The sequence below is a fragment of the Cyprinus carpio genome, chromosome A25 (genome assembly GCF_018340385.1).
Source record: "Cyprinus carpio isolate SPL01 chromosome A25, ASM1834038v1, whole genome shotgun sequence".
NCBI classification, from domain to species: domain Eukaryota; kingdom Metazoa; phylum Chordata; class Actinopteri; order Cypriniformes; family Cyprinidae; genus Cyprinus; species Cyprinus carpio.
In genome coordinates, this window is record NC_056596.1 from 15606971 (window position 1) to 15620239 (window position 13269).

Below are 13269 nucleotides of genomic sequence, written 5' to 3' on the forward strand. Positions count from 1 at the left end.
AATTAGGCATAAAAAAACATAATTATTACTGTTGCTCATATTTAGGGTTAGGATTTGTTCAAATTCTTAATCTTTAGTATTCAGTTTTGCTGCAGAACTTGTCCTGCACTGTTTGTGCTACATCACACAGAAATTTGATTTATGCTTTTCCACTTGAATCATCTTTAAACCAGCACTGAATTAACACACTATAAATACTGAATTGAAGTTGAAACAATGCTCATTCAACATTTAAACAATGTCGATTCAGTTCACACATAAACTGCTAAATCAATGCAAATCAACACTCAATCAGCATTAAACCCACACAGACCTAAATGCTGAATTAAGACTGAATCAACACTGAAATATTAGATTTGCATGTTAAAAAAAAAAAAAAAAAAAAAAAAAAAAAAAAAAAAAAAAACAGATGCGCTATTCTTTTGTGCGTATTAAAATGACATGTTAGGTCTGTAATCCAACAGGCCTGACTGTCGCATCAGTCTTGGAAATGCCGCTTGGCCAATCAAATTTAAGGAACATAACTAATTGTTGTATAATAAAGAATTACAGTGCAGTGTTTATAATTTACATTAGATTATCCAGTTTATTCTCACAATTTAATTTAAATTTTTTTTCTCTAAATTTTTTTTTTTCTCGAAACACAATGACTGTATTCTCAAAATTTAATGATATAATTTGTCAACATTTTATTTCAACAATTTTCTTGAAATTTAACATGTTTAATCTTGTATTATGATGACTTTAATCTCGAGATGGTTTTATTTATTTTTTTATTATTATTGCTTAGCCCTAATCCTCCTCCGTAATTCTAGGATAAACTGTTTTGCTTAAAAAAAAAAAAAAAAAAAAGTCAGGTCTTATTGTTGCTACTTTGTTTTTTTATTTTTTTGAAGCTTTTTTGCATGAGTTATTTTTGAAATTACTTTTTATTATAAGAAAGAAAATGATTCATTAGTAGTTAAGAGTTTGAACTCTTCCGTTTGCAGGTGTAGTGGAGCTGTTGTGTTCAGCCATTGTCTTTTACTGCCAGTTTGTCGTAATCAGGGTATTTTATTATTATTTTTTTATTTATTATATTTATTATTATTATTATTATTATTATTATTATTATTATTATTATTATTATTTTGCCTTGTTTTGTAGTACAAATATCAAAACATCCTTAAAATATGTTTATTTGAGAAGCAAAATTGCATAAGATATCAAGATCTATTTTCAATTGTTTTCTGAAATTAAATCTATTTTCTTATCAAACTAGTAGTCAAAACCGCCACACTCAGCTAGGACCTGAATCAGGGACCTTCTTTATGTGAGGCAAAAGTGCTGTCTGTTGAGCCACCAAACTCCTACAGCTTCATTTCAAATGTTGTTAGATTTAACCTTGCAAAATTTTGCTGCAGTTGTACCAAAAATAAAACAAATAGAAATTCCTTGTAACGAGTTGTCAGCTGCCCATATTTCAAAGTACCGCAAGATGAGCTACAGTGGGCATCATAAACAAAGCCCCCTTTGTCTTCTTCAACCATGGCACCCTGCCTGTCTGTTTCCAACAGACTGCTGTGACCTGTTTCTAAAGAAAAATGGAGCAGCCTCCTTTAGCAGGGTGGGTCATGACTGGCTGAATTGAGCTTGTCAGGTCTTGTTGAAGAACAAATTACTTCAAATGCAGAGCGAACTGCTGTGATGCCTACAAGAAAAAATACATGATTGTGCTACAAAACACAGTCATAATAGCACACCCACAATGAAAAAAAGGACAGTACAATACTTCTTATTCTGACAAGTACTTAAAAAGGATAAAGTGTACTTCATCAGTTGTTGTAAATCACATTTTGACAGAGATCTGAGAAACCATCTGTGATGTTTTTGAAGGATTTGTGAATGTATAGCTCATAAAAACCCAAGTATTCCTGGAATCCATTCTACATGTCCCTGTAGCTCAAGTGGTAGTGCATAATGCTAGGGTTGCTAGGGTACAACATTTAAGCTGTGGGTTTGATTCCAGGTAATTAATGAATAGATAAAAAAAATCACTTCAAATCAATGCAAGTTGTGATGGTAAGAAATGTCCTCTAAACACTGCATATCAACAGCAAAACCACCCTAATCCCAAATGTGGGGTGTAATGGACCCAAAGCAACTTACAGCTCACTTATTTTAGAGACAGTCCAACTGGAATAACCTGAGTGCCTTACTCAAGGGCACAGTGCTGATAGCTCAAGGATTGCATCTTGCAGGAACCCTCAACCCTTTGTTAACAGCCCTGAACTGAACCCACTACACCAGGAAGTATTATGCTGTGGGGACTGTGGGACTGATTTATGACTTCCTGGGTGTATCCAAATGCAGCATGTCAGGACAGGCCTGGAAAAACTCAACATGCAAGTGAAATTGGGTTATGAAACATAAAACAAGAATATAATCTAATCAAGAAATGGCATTGTTGTTGGTACAGATCAAGTGTGCTGCACTAGTCCTCAAAAAAAGTGAAGCCATCGCGTTTCGATCGCCCCCCAGGTGGCTCGTCACAGTATAGGTCATAAGTCCCGCCCTCTCCATGTAATCTAATGGGACGTGGGACAAACTAAATAATTAGATTTCACTTTAAATATTTTTTTTTTCAAACATGGTTTATGTCATTTGATGTAGATTTGATCAAAAATGGGAGTGTGACATCATGATTGACAGCTGAAACTGACAGCTTCTCTGAGCGAACTGAGGCACCAACTGACTTTTTCGTGATCTTCAGGAAGAGATTGGAGTTGTATTTACCTTATTTTAACACAAACCTCTTATACAAAAAGTCAGCAGACAAAAATTGGACCAGTCAGGCTTGACTCTGCGGGAGTGTGGGCGGGATGCGGCTCCACTTTGCTCTCTACTGCTCAGACTCTGGTCCCGAGTTCGCTACTGCATAGACTCTGGTCCTAATTCAGCGCAACATGGCCACGCCTATTGGGACAATGGCGGCTTCACTTTTCTTAAATTGAAGTTTATGAAGGAGCGTTGTCCCATCTTTTTTACAGTCTATGGTACAGATAAATGTAGTCTGATCAGTACAGACTGTGTGTGTTCCTGTGGGCCCATCAGCCAAACAACGTTGTCATGACGTTAATTTTCCTGAAGTGATTAGTCACATGACATTTATGGCCTACAGTTGACTAAAAAGTTCAGTGGTTCTGCGTCCAAATTTACATATTGTCAGAGTATGTACTACATTTGACAACTTGCTTTGTGGACATACTACATCCTCCATGTTGGCATCGCCATATAAAAAATCTGTCATGCCACTATTCCTTGGCATTTATGAATATGATGATTCCTCCACCATGTCATAATGGGAAAAGTCTCTGGATGCACATTTCACAATATCAGGAAAATGTAATTGGTTAATAAATTACATGGATTTTTTTTTTATTTTTTTATGCCTTTTTTAATGCTACTACCACTAAAATGAATGGAAATTCTAACCTCTGGCCTGCTGTCCACCATCTCAGACTCTCTTTTTTTCGGGGGGAGGGGCTGATAGCCTTGTGGGCAGCACACTGACATATAGCGTGGACATGCTTTGAGCAACCCAACAAATCTTATCCCTGTTTTTGTGATCTAATATATGGGAAGGTTGTCAAGAAAGAGAACATTCCTTCAATTCATAACTGAGAATATAGGAACTAGTTTTCATCATTCAATCTTGCTTCCGTCACATTTCCTCTTAATCCTCCGCTTGCAGTTGCCGTCATGGACAGCTGCACTGGGTACGATAAACAAGACCCTGCTGCCTCAGGCACAGCTGTGGGGGTGAAGTATTTACAAAAATGTATGTACTGGGGGGAGGGGGAGGGGGGGTTGGATGGTGGACAGAAGTTGTATGTGTTTGTAATACAATCTTATGCTTTTTCCAAGACCTGAGACATGAGCTGGTGGCAGCAGAGCGGTGTTAGAAAGGCAAGACTGACCCTGACATTGCCTAGCCTGTTGAAGTTGATCCTCAACCCTCTCCTGGATCCTCTCTGAGCTTCTTTTGTCTCATTAACACTGTATTTTGAATGAGGTTGAAGATTTGACTTGAACAGCTTGAGTCAGTGTGTGCCAGCAAGTAGATGTATACCCATCATGCATGCCAGTGGTGAAAATACCTAATGAAGACACCAGATGGTGTAGACTCATTCGGAACTGACACTGGCTAACAACATATCTGAGGATGAAAGTGTGCCTTGATGTTATTCTTAAAGTATATTTAAAAGAGGTCAAAACCTGGTAAGAGCTATGCAGGTAAACCTCACTCCCTTGGCCTAAAGAGATTGCCCCACTAGTGACTAATGCTTAGAGACTGTCATCTTTAGCATCCTTGTTAGCCCCCCACCTCCCATGCTGGCTGGTTTGAGTGGAACCAGTTACAGTGGTGCCGTGACCCAGATGGGGGGGTGAGTGTAATGGAGGCCATCAGGTAAGAGTTGTGCAGGTAAAATATCATTCTCCTGACCTCAAGAGGTGCACTAGCAACTGTCGCTAGAGGCTGCTGTCTTTAGCATCCTTGTTAGTGTCCACCTCCCATGCTGGCTGTCACTGGTTTGAGTGGAACCGGTTGCACTGGTGCTGTGACCCAGATGGGGGTGAGTGTAATGGAGGCTATCAGGTAAGAGCTGTGCAAAACTTCACTTCCCTGAGGTGCACTGGTGAAAGTGACATGAAGTGTGGCCAAGCATGGTGTCCCATATTCAGATTTTTTTTTTTTTTTTTTTTTGTACTTCATCAGTTGTTGTAAATCACATTTTGACAGAGATCTGAGAAACCATCTGTGATGTTTTTGAAGGATTTGTGAATGTATAGCTCATAAAAACCCAAGTATTCCTGGGAATCCATTCTACATGTCCCTGTAGCTCAGTGGTAGTGCATAATGCTAGGGTTGCTAGGGTACAACATTTAAGCTGTGGGTTTGATTCCCAGGTAATTAATGAATAGATAAAAAAAATCACTTCAAATCAATGCAAGTTGTGATGGTAAGAAATGTCCTCTAAACACTGCATATCAACAGCAAAACCACCCTAATCCCAATGTGGGGTGTAATGACCCAAAGCAACTTACAGCTCACTTATTTTAGAGACAGTCCAACTGGGATAACTGAGTGCCTTACTCAAGGGCACAGTGCTGATAGCTCAAGGATTGCATCTTGCAGGAACCCTCAACCCTTTGTTAACAGCCCTGAACTGAACCCACTACACCAGGAAGTATTATGCTGTGGGACTGTGGGACTGATTTATGACTTCCTGGGTGTATCCAAATGCAGCATGTCAGGACAGGCCTGGAAACTCAACATGCAAGTGAAATTGGGTTATGAAACATAAAACAAGAATATAATCTAATCAAGAAATGGCATTGTTGTTGGTACAGATCAAGTGTGCTGCACTAGTCCTCAAAAAGTGAAGCCATCGCGTTTCGATCGCCCCCCAGGTGGCTCGTCACAGTATAGGTCATAAGTCCCGCCCTCTCCATGTAATCTAATGGGACGTGTGACAAACTAAATAATTAAATTTCACTTTAAATATTTGTTTTTCAAACATGGGTTTATGTCATTTGATGTAGATTGATCAAAATGGGAGTGTGACATCATGATTGACAGCTGAAACTGACAGCTTCTCTGAGCGAACTGAGGCACCAACTGACTTTTTTCGTGATCTTCAGGAAGAGATTGGAGTTGTATTTACCTTATTTTAAAGACAAACCTCTTATACAAAAAGTCAGCAGACAAAAATTGGACCAGTCAGGCTTGACTCTGCGGGAGTGTGGGCGGGATGCGGCTCCACTTTTGCTCTCTACTGCTCAGACTCTGGTCCCGAGTACGCTACTGCATAGACTCTGGTCCTAATTCAGCGCAACATGGCCACGCCTATTGGGACAATGGCGGCTTCACTTTTTCTTAAATTGAAGTTTATGAAGGAGCGTTGTCCATCTTTTTTACAGTCTATGGTACAGATAAATGTAGTCTGATCAGTACAGACTGTGTGTGTTCCTGTGGGGCCATCAGCCAACAACGTTGTCATGACGTTTAATTTTCCTGAAGTGATTAGTCACATGACATTTAGGGCCTACAGTTGACTAAAAAAGTTCAGTGGTTCTGCGTCCAAATTTTACATATTGTCAGAGTATGTACTACATTTGACAACTTGCTTTGTGGACATACTACATCCTCCATGTTGGCATCGCCATATAAAAAATCTGTCATGCCACTATTCCTTGGCATTTATGAATATGATGATTCCTCCACCATGGCATAATGGGGAAAAGTCTCTGGATGCACATTTCACAATATCAGGAAAATGTAATGGGTTAATAAATTACATGGATTTTTTTTTTTATGCCTTTTTAATGCTACTACACCACTAAAATGAATGGAAATTCTAAACCTCTGGCCTGCTGTCCACCATCTCAGACTCTCTTTTTTTTTCGGGGGGGGAGGGGCTGATAGCCTTGTGGGCAGCACACTGACATATAGCGTGGACATGCTTTGAGCAACCCAACAAATCTTATCCCTGTTTTGTGATCTAATATATGGGAAGGTTGTCAAGAAAGAGAACATTCCTTCAATTCATAACTGAGAATATAGGAACTAGTTTTCATCATTCAATCTTGCTTCCGTCACATTTCCTCTTAATCCTCCGCTTGCAGTTTGCCGTCATGGACAGCTGCACTGGGTACGATAAACAAGACCCTGCTGCCTCAGGCACAGCTGTGGGGTGAAGTATTTACAAAAATGTATGTATGGCCTGGGGGGAGGGGGAGGGGGGTTGGATGGTGGACAGAAGTTGTATGTGTTTGTAATACAATCTTATGCTTTTTTCCAAGACCTGAGACATGAGCTGGTGGCAGCAGAGCGGTGTTAGAAAGGCAAGACTGACCCTGACATTGCCTAGCCTGTTGAAGTTGATCCTCAACCCTCTCCTGGATCCTCTCTGAGCTTCTTTTGTCTCATTAACACTGTATTTTGAATGAGGTTGAAGGATTTGACTTGAACAGCTTGAGTCAGTGTGCCAGCAAGTAGATGTATACCCATCATGCATGCCAGTGGTGAAATAACTAATGAAGACACCAGATGGTGTAGACTCATTCGGAACTGACACTGGCTAACAACATATCTGAGGATGAAAGTGTGCCTTGATGTTATTCTTAAAGTATATTTAAAAGAGGTCAACTGGTAAGAGCTATGCAGGTAAACCTCACTCCCTTGGCCTAAAGAGATGCACTAGTGACTAATGCTTAGAGACTGTCATCTCTTTAGCATCCTTGTTAGCCCCCACCTCCCATGCTGGCTGGTTTGAGTGGAACCAGTTTACAGTGGTGCCCGTGACCCAGATGGGGGTGAGTGTAATGGAGGCCATCCAGGTAGAGTTGTGCAGGTAAAATATCATTCTCCTGACCTCAAGAGGTGCCACTAGCAACTGTCGCTAGAGGCTGCTGTCTTTAGCATCCTTGTTAGTGTCCACCTCCCATGCTGGCTGTCACTGGTTTGAGTGTGGAAACCGGTTGCACTGGTGCTGTGACCCAGATGGGGGTGAGTGTAATGGAGGCTATCAGGTAAGAGCTGTGCAAAACTTCACTTCCCTGAGGTGCACTGGTGAAAGTGACATGAAGTGTGGCCAAGCATGGTGTCCCATATTCAGATTTTTTTTTTTTTTTTTTTTTTTTGTACTTCATCAGTTGTGTTGTAAATCACATTTTGACAGAGATCTGAGAAACCATCTGTGATGTTTTTGAAGGATTTGTGAATGTATAGCTCATAAAAACCCAAGTATTCCTGGAATCCATTCTACATGTCCCTGTAGCTCAAGTGGTAGTGCATAATGCTAGGGTTGCTAGGGTACAACATTTAAGCTGTGGGTTTGATTCCCAGGTAATTAATGAATAGATAAAAAAAATCACTTCAAATCAATGCAAGTTGTGATGGTAAAGAAATGTCCTCTAAACACTGCATATCAACAGCAAAACCACCTAATCCCAAATGTGGGGTGTAATGGACCCAAAGCAACTTACAGCTCACTTATTTTAGAGACAGTCCAACTGGAATAACCTGAGTGCCTTACTCAAGGGCACAGTGCTGATAGCTCAAGGATTGCATCTTGCAGGAACCCTCAACCCTTTGTTAACAGCCCTGAACTGAACCCACTACACCAGGAAGTATTATGCTGTGGGACTGTGGGACTGATTTATGACTTCCTGGGTGTATCCAAATGCAGCATGTCAGGACAGGCCTGGAAACTCAACATGCAAGTGAAATTGGGTTATGAAACATAAAACAAGAATATAATCTAATCAAGAAATGGCATTGTTGTTGGTACAGATCAAGTGTGCTGCACTAGTCCTCAAAAAGTGAAGCCATCGCGTTTCGATCGCCCCCCAGGTGGCTCGTCACAGTATAGGTCATAAGTCCCGCCCTCTCCATGTAATCTAATGGGACGTGGGACAAACTAAATAATTAAATTTCACTTTAAATATTTTGTTTTCAAACATGGTTTATGTCATTTGATGTAGATTTGATCAAAAATGGGAGTGTGACATCATGATTGACAGCTGAAACTGACAGCTTCTCTGAGCGAACTGAGGCACCAACTGACTTTTTTCGTGATCTTCAGGAAGAGATTGGAGTTGTATTTACCTTATTTTAACACAAACCTCTTATACAAAAAGTCAGCAGACAAAAATTGGACCAGTCAGGCTTTGACTCTGCGGGGAGTGTGGGCGGGATGCGGCTCCACTTTGCTCTCTACTGCTCAGACTCTGGTCCCGAGTTCGCTACTGCATAGACTCTGGTCCTAATTCAGCGCAACATGGCCACGCCTATTGGGACAATGGCGGCTTCACTTTTCTTAAATTGAAGTTTATGAAGGAGCGTTGTCCATCTTTTTTACAGTCTATGGTACAGATAAATGTAGTCTGATCAGTACAGACTGTGTGTGTTCCTGTGGGGCCATCAGCCAAACAACGTTGTCATGACGTTAATTTTCCTGAAGTGATTAGTCACATGACATTTATGGCCTACAGTTGACTAAAAAAGTTCAGTGGTTCTGCGTCCAAATTTACATATTGTCAGAGTATGTACTACATTTGACAACTTGCTTTGTGGACATACTACATCCTCCATGTTGGCATCGCCATATAAAAAATCTGTCATGCCACTATTCCTTGGCATTTATGAATATGATGATTCCTCCACCATGGCATAATGGGAAAAGTCTCTGGATGCACATTTCACAATATCAGGAAAATGTAATTGGTTAATAAATTACATGGATTTTTTTTTATGCCTTTTTTAATGCTACTACCACTAAAATGAATGGAAATTCTAACCTCTGGCCTGCTGTCCACCATCTCAGACTCTCTTTTTTTTCGGGGGGAGGGGCTGATAGCCTTGTGGGCAGCACACTGACATATAGCGTGGACATGCTTTGAGCAACCCAAACAAATCTTATCCCTGTTTTGTGATCTAATATATGGGAAGGTTGTCAAGAAAGAGAACATTCCTTCAATTCATAACTGAGAATATAGGAACTAGTTTTCATCATTCAATCTTGCTTCCGTCACATTTCCTCTTAATCCTCCGCTTGCAGTTGCCGTCATGGACAGCTGCACTGGGTACGATAAACAAGACCCTGCTGCCTCAGGCACAGCTGTGGGGGTGAAGTATTTACAAAAAATGTATGTACGGGGGAGGGGGAGGGGGGGGTTGGATGGTGGACAGAAGTTGTATGTGTTTGTAATACAATCTTATGCTTTTTTCCAAGACCTGAGACATGAGCTGGTGGCAGCAGAGCGGTGTTAGAAAGGCAAGACTGACCCTGACATTGCCTAGCCTGTTGAAGTTGATCCTCAACCCTCTCCTGGATCCTCTCTGAGCTTCTTTTGTCTCATTAACACTGTATTTTGAATGAGGTTGAAGATTTGACTTGAACAGCTTGAGTCAGTGTGCCAGCAAGTAGATGTATACCCATCATGCATGCCAGTGGTGAAATAACTAATGAAGACACCAGATGGTGTAGACTCATTCGGAACTGACACTGGCTAACAACATATCTGAGGATGAAAGTGTGCCTTGATGTTATTCTTAAAGTATATTTAAAAGAGGTCAACTGGTAAGAGCTATGCAGGTAAACCTCACTCCCTTGGCCTAAAGAGATGCACTAGTGACTAATGCTTAGAGACTGTCATCTTTAGCATCCTTGTTAGCCCCCACCTCCCATGCTGGCTGGTTTGAGTGGAACCAGTTACAGTGGTGCCGTGACCCAGATGGGGGTGAGTGTAATGGAGGCCATCAGGTAAGAGTTGTGCAGGTAAAATATCATTCTCCTGACCTCAAGAGGTGCACTAGCAACTGTCGCTAGAGGCTGCTGTCTTTAGCATCCTTGTTAGTGTCCACCTCCCATGCTGGCTGTCACTGGTTTGAGTGGAACCGGTTGCACTGGTGCTGTGACCCAGATGGGGGTGAGTGTAATGGAGGCTATCAGGTAAGAGCTGTGCAAAACTTCACTTCCCTGAGGTGCACTGGTGAAAGTGACATGAAGTGTGGCCAAGCATGGTGTCCCATATTCAGATTTTTTTTTTTTTTTTTTTGCTCTGCATTTAACCCATCCAAGTGCGCACACACAGCAGTGAGTAGTGAACACACATCCGGAGCAGTGGGCAGCCATTTTTTCTGCAGTGCCCAGGGAAAAATTGGGGATTTGGAAGTAAACATCACTCCGCTGGCCTAAAAAGGTGCATTAGCGACTGACTCAATAGACTACTGTTGACTCTGGTTTCAATCCACTTTGGAGTGGTGTGACCAGGATTAGTTACATATACCTATAACCTCAATGTTCCTTCAAGATCCATTTGCATGTTGTTTGTTGAAAAGACACTAGAAAGAAAAGACATTAAATCAAGATATCCAAACCTACAGTATTTCTCTTTCTGCCCACCAGCTCTGGTCTAGTAACCTTAGATTTGTGGTGGGTTGAGGATTGAAATGAATGAAAACATTAAGTGCATCCTGTTCCACATACCTCTGTACTATTCTGTGCCATTTTGTGTCCATGCTGCAAAATGTAGTTTGTAATTTTTTGGAGTTTGTAATACACTAGTACTAGTATTAGTATTGCAGCATTCCCTATGTAGCAGTAAATGCTGAATCTAATGCTAACACACCACAAGTGTTCAAAACATAATTTCCTTAAAATAGAAATCGTGAACGCATCTCACTAGAAAAAAGTTAATTGTTCCACTTGAGACAACACTACACTTACAAAATTAATCCACTAGGCCAGGGTTACTTTGACCCTCAAAGTCCAAAGTCCTGCAGAGTTTAGCTCCCACCCTAATCAAACACACCTGAACAAGTTAATCAAGACCTTCAGGATTACTAGAAAGTTACAGGCAGGTAAACTTGATCAGGGCTGGAGATAAACTCTGCAGGACAGTGGAGCTCACATTCCACTAGACATGGTACATAGTGTTTAAGGAAAGCAAATGGTACATTGCAAGTATTCTTATAGGTATTTCCATTTCAGTTATAACAGTTCTTGTCTTGCACACACAGACTCTTTCATCTTTAAGTTGGAGTTGTGAGAATCTGCTGTCTGAATCTACTCACTTGGAGAGCAATTAAGTAAGCAATTTTGTGTTTGATCCTAAAATTTGACAGTATCAACTGATTTTTAGCTTTTCCTCCATTCCTTGCAGTCACCTTCAGGTTCACCAGAAAAGGTCTTCCAGTTGTGTTGGTGTATGTCCTGGATTTCATTGAATCTGGGTGGAATATGAACTTATAAAATGCTTTTCCGGGTTGATTTTACTATTGACCATGGGGAAGGATACCTTTTCTGTTTCCCATGCAGACTCTTATATCAAATAACAGTGTGTTCTTGAAAACTCTCCCATAGGTGGAATTTCATTGTCTGCAAACTACAGTGATTGTAACAACAGAACTGCACCAAACATCCCATTACAGTCTCTTTGGGGAGCTTCACAGATAGCCATGTGGAAAAGAGACATTGTATAATCCTAAACTTGCATCCGAACTGTAGCTCTTAGGATTATATCTATTGATTTACAAATCCAGGATCACTTGACATTTCAATTTACCAACCTGCCCAGACCTTCATTCATTTACGTGCACATTCATTCCGTAAAAGAATAGAGATAAATAGACGGGCTATTGTATCTCAGATACAATGGTGCACATCCTCTGCGGCTGGACCCCTAATGTGCAAATTCCTCCTACGCTTTCACTGTTACTACCCAGCTGAGCCCAAGTTAAACAGTGGAAACATAAATCATGCATTTATAAGAAAAGGCACAGCTGCTCCTAGCACAGGTGCATGACATTCCCAACCACAGAACAGGACAAAGTGTCGGAAGAGGAAATGAGGTAGTGGCTTGCTTGCTGATTGTGTGTGGGTGCGAGCACGTGCATTTGTCTGCGAAATAGACAATTACTGCCCCAGGTAATAATACATCACCAAAATCTGTGCACAACCGACCCATTTTCTGCAGTATCATTGCATTTTCTCTAGAAGAACAAGACTAGAATCATCATCAGTCATCAAAACCTTGATTATTTGAATCATTGATCAGGGGTTTTCCCTGACTAGGTAACACCCAAGACACCCTGTTTAAGGTTTGCTTTACTTAATTCAAAGAAAGCAGGACACCGTACTGCTGGTGGAGAGATGTGAATGAGTAATGAGAGGTCAAACATATTGAAAAAAGCTTGTGCCAGGGACTTTCCACCCAGAGTCATAATGCATTTCTCAAAGAACTTGAGCTAGGCTGTAAAAGTGCAAATATATGTAATTTTACCTCAGAGAGATTGCTTTACTTTCTCACTCTCATTCTCTCTCTGTGGCTTTCTAGACAGCTGCAGAATATGATACATTTATGCTGTAGATTTATAACAGATGTTATTAAAAATTACCACATTTTCAGACACGTCAGAGAGAGTCGCCATAAAATATCACTTAAGTTATATGTCTGGCTTGAAATTCAACATAAAATCAGATTTGTAAAAATTTATTTCAGGACGGAATTTAGGTGGGTTTTTCATAATTCAGGATATGTAACATCATATGTAATATAATATATACATATTCTATAAGATATATAATATCTATAGTGTAACCAAAAAAAAAAAAAATGTTAAAAATACTCAAATATAAGAAATCTATATAATATATAAAAACTACATTTGGTAAAGATTTGTGTGAGAAAAAGAAAACAATTCTGGAAAGAAGAAAAAAA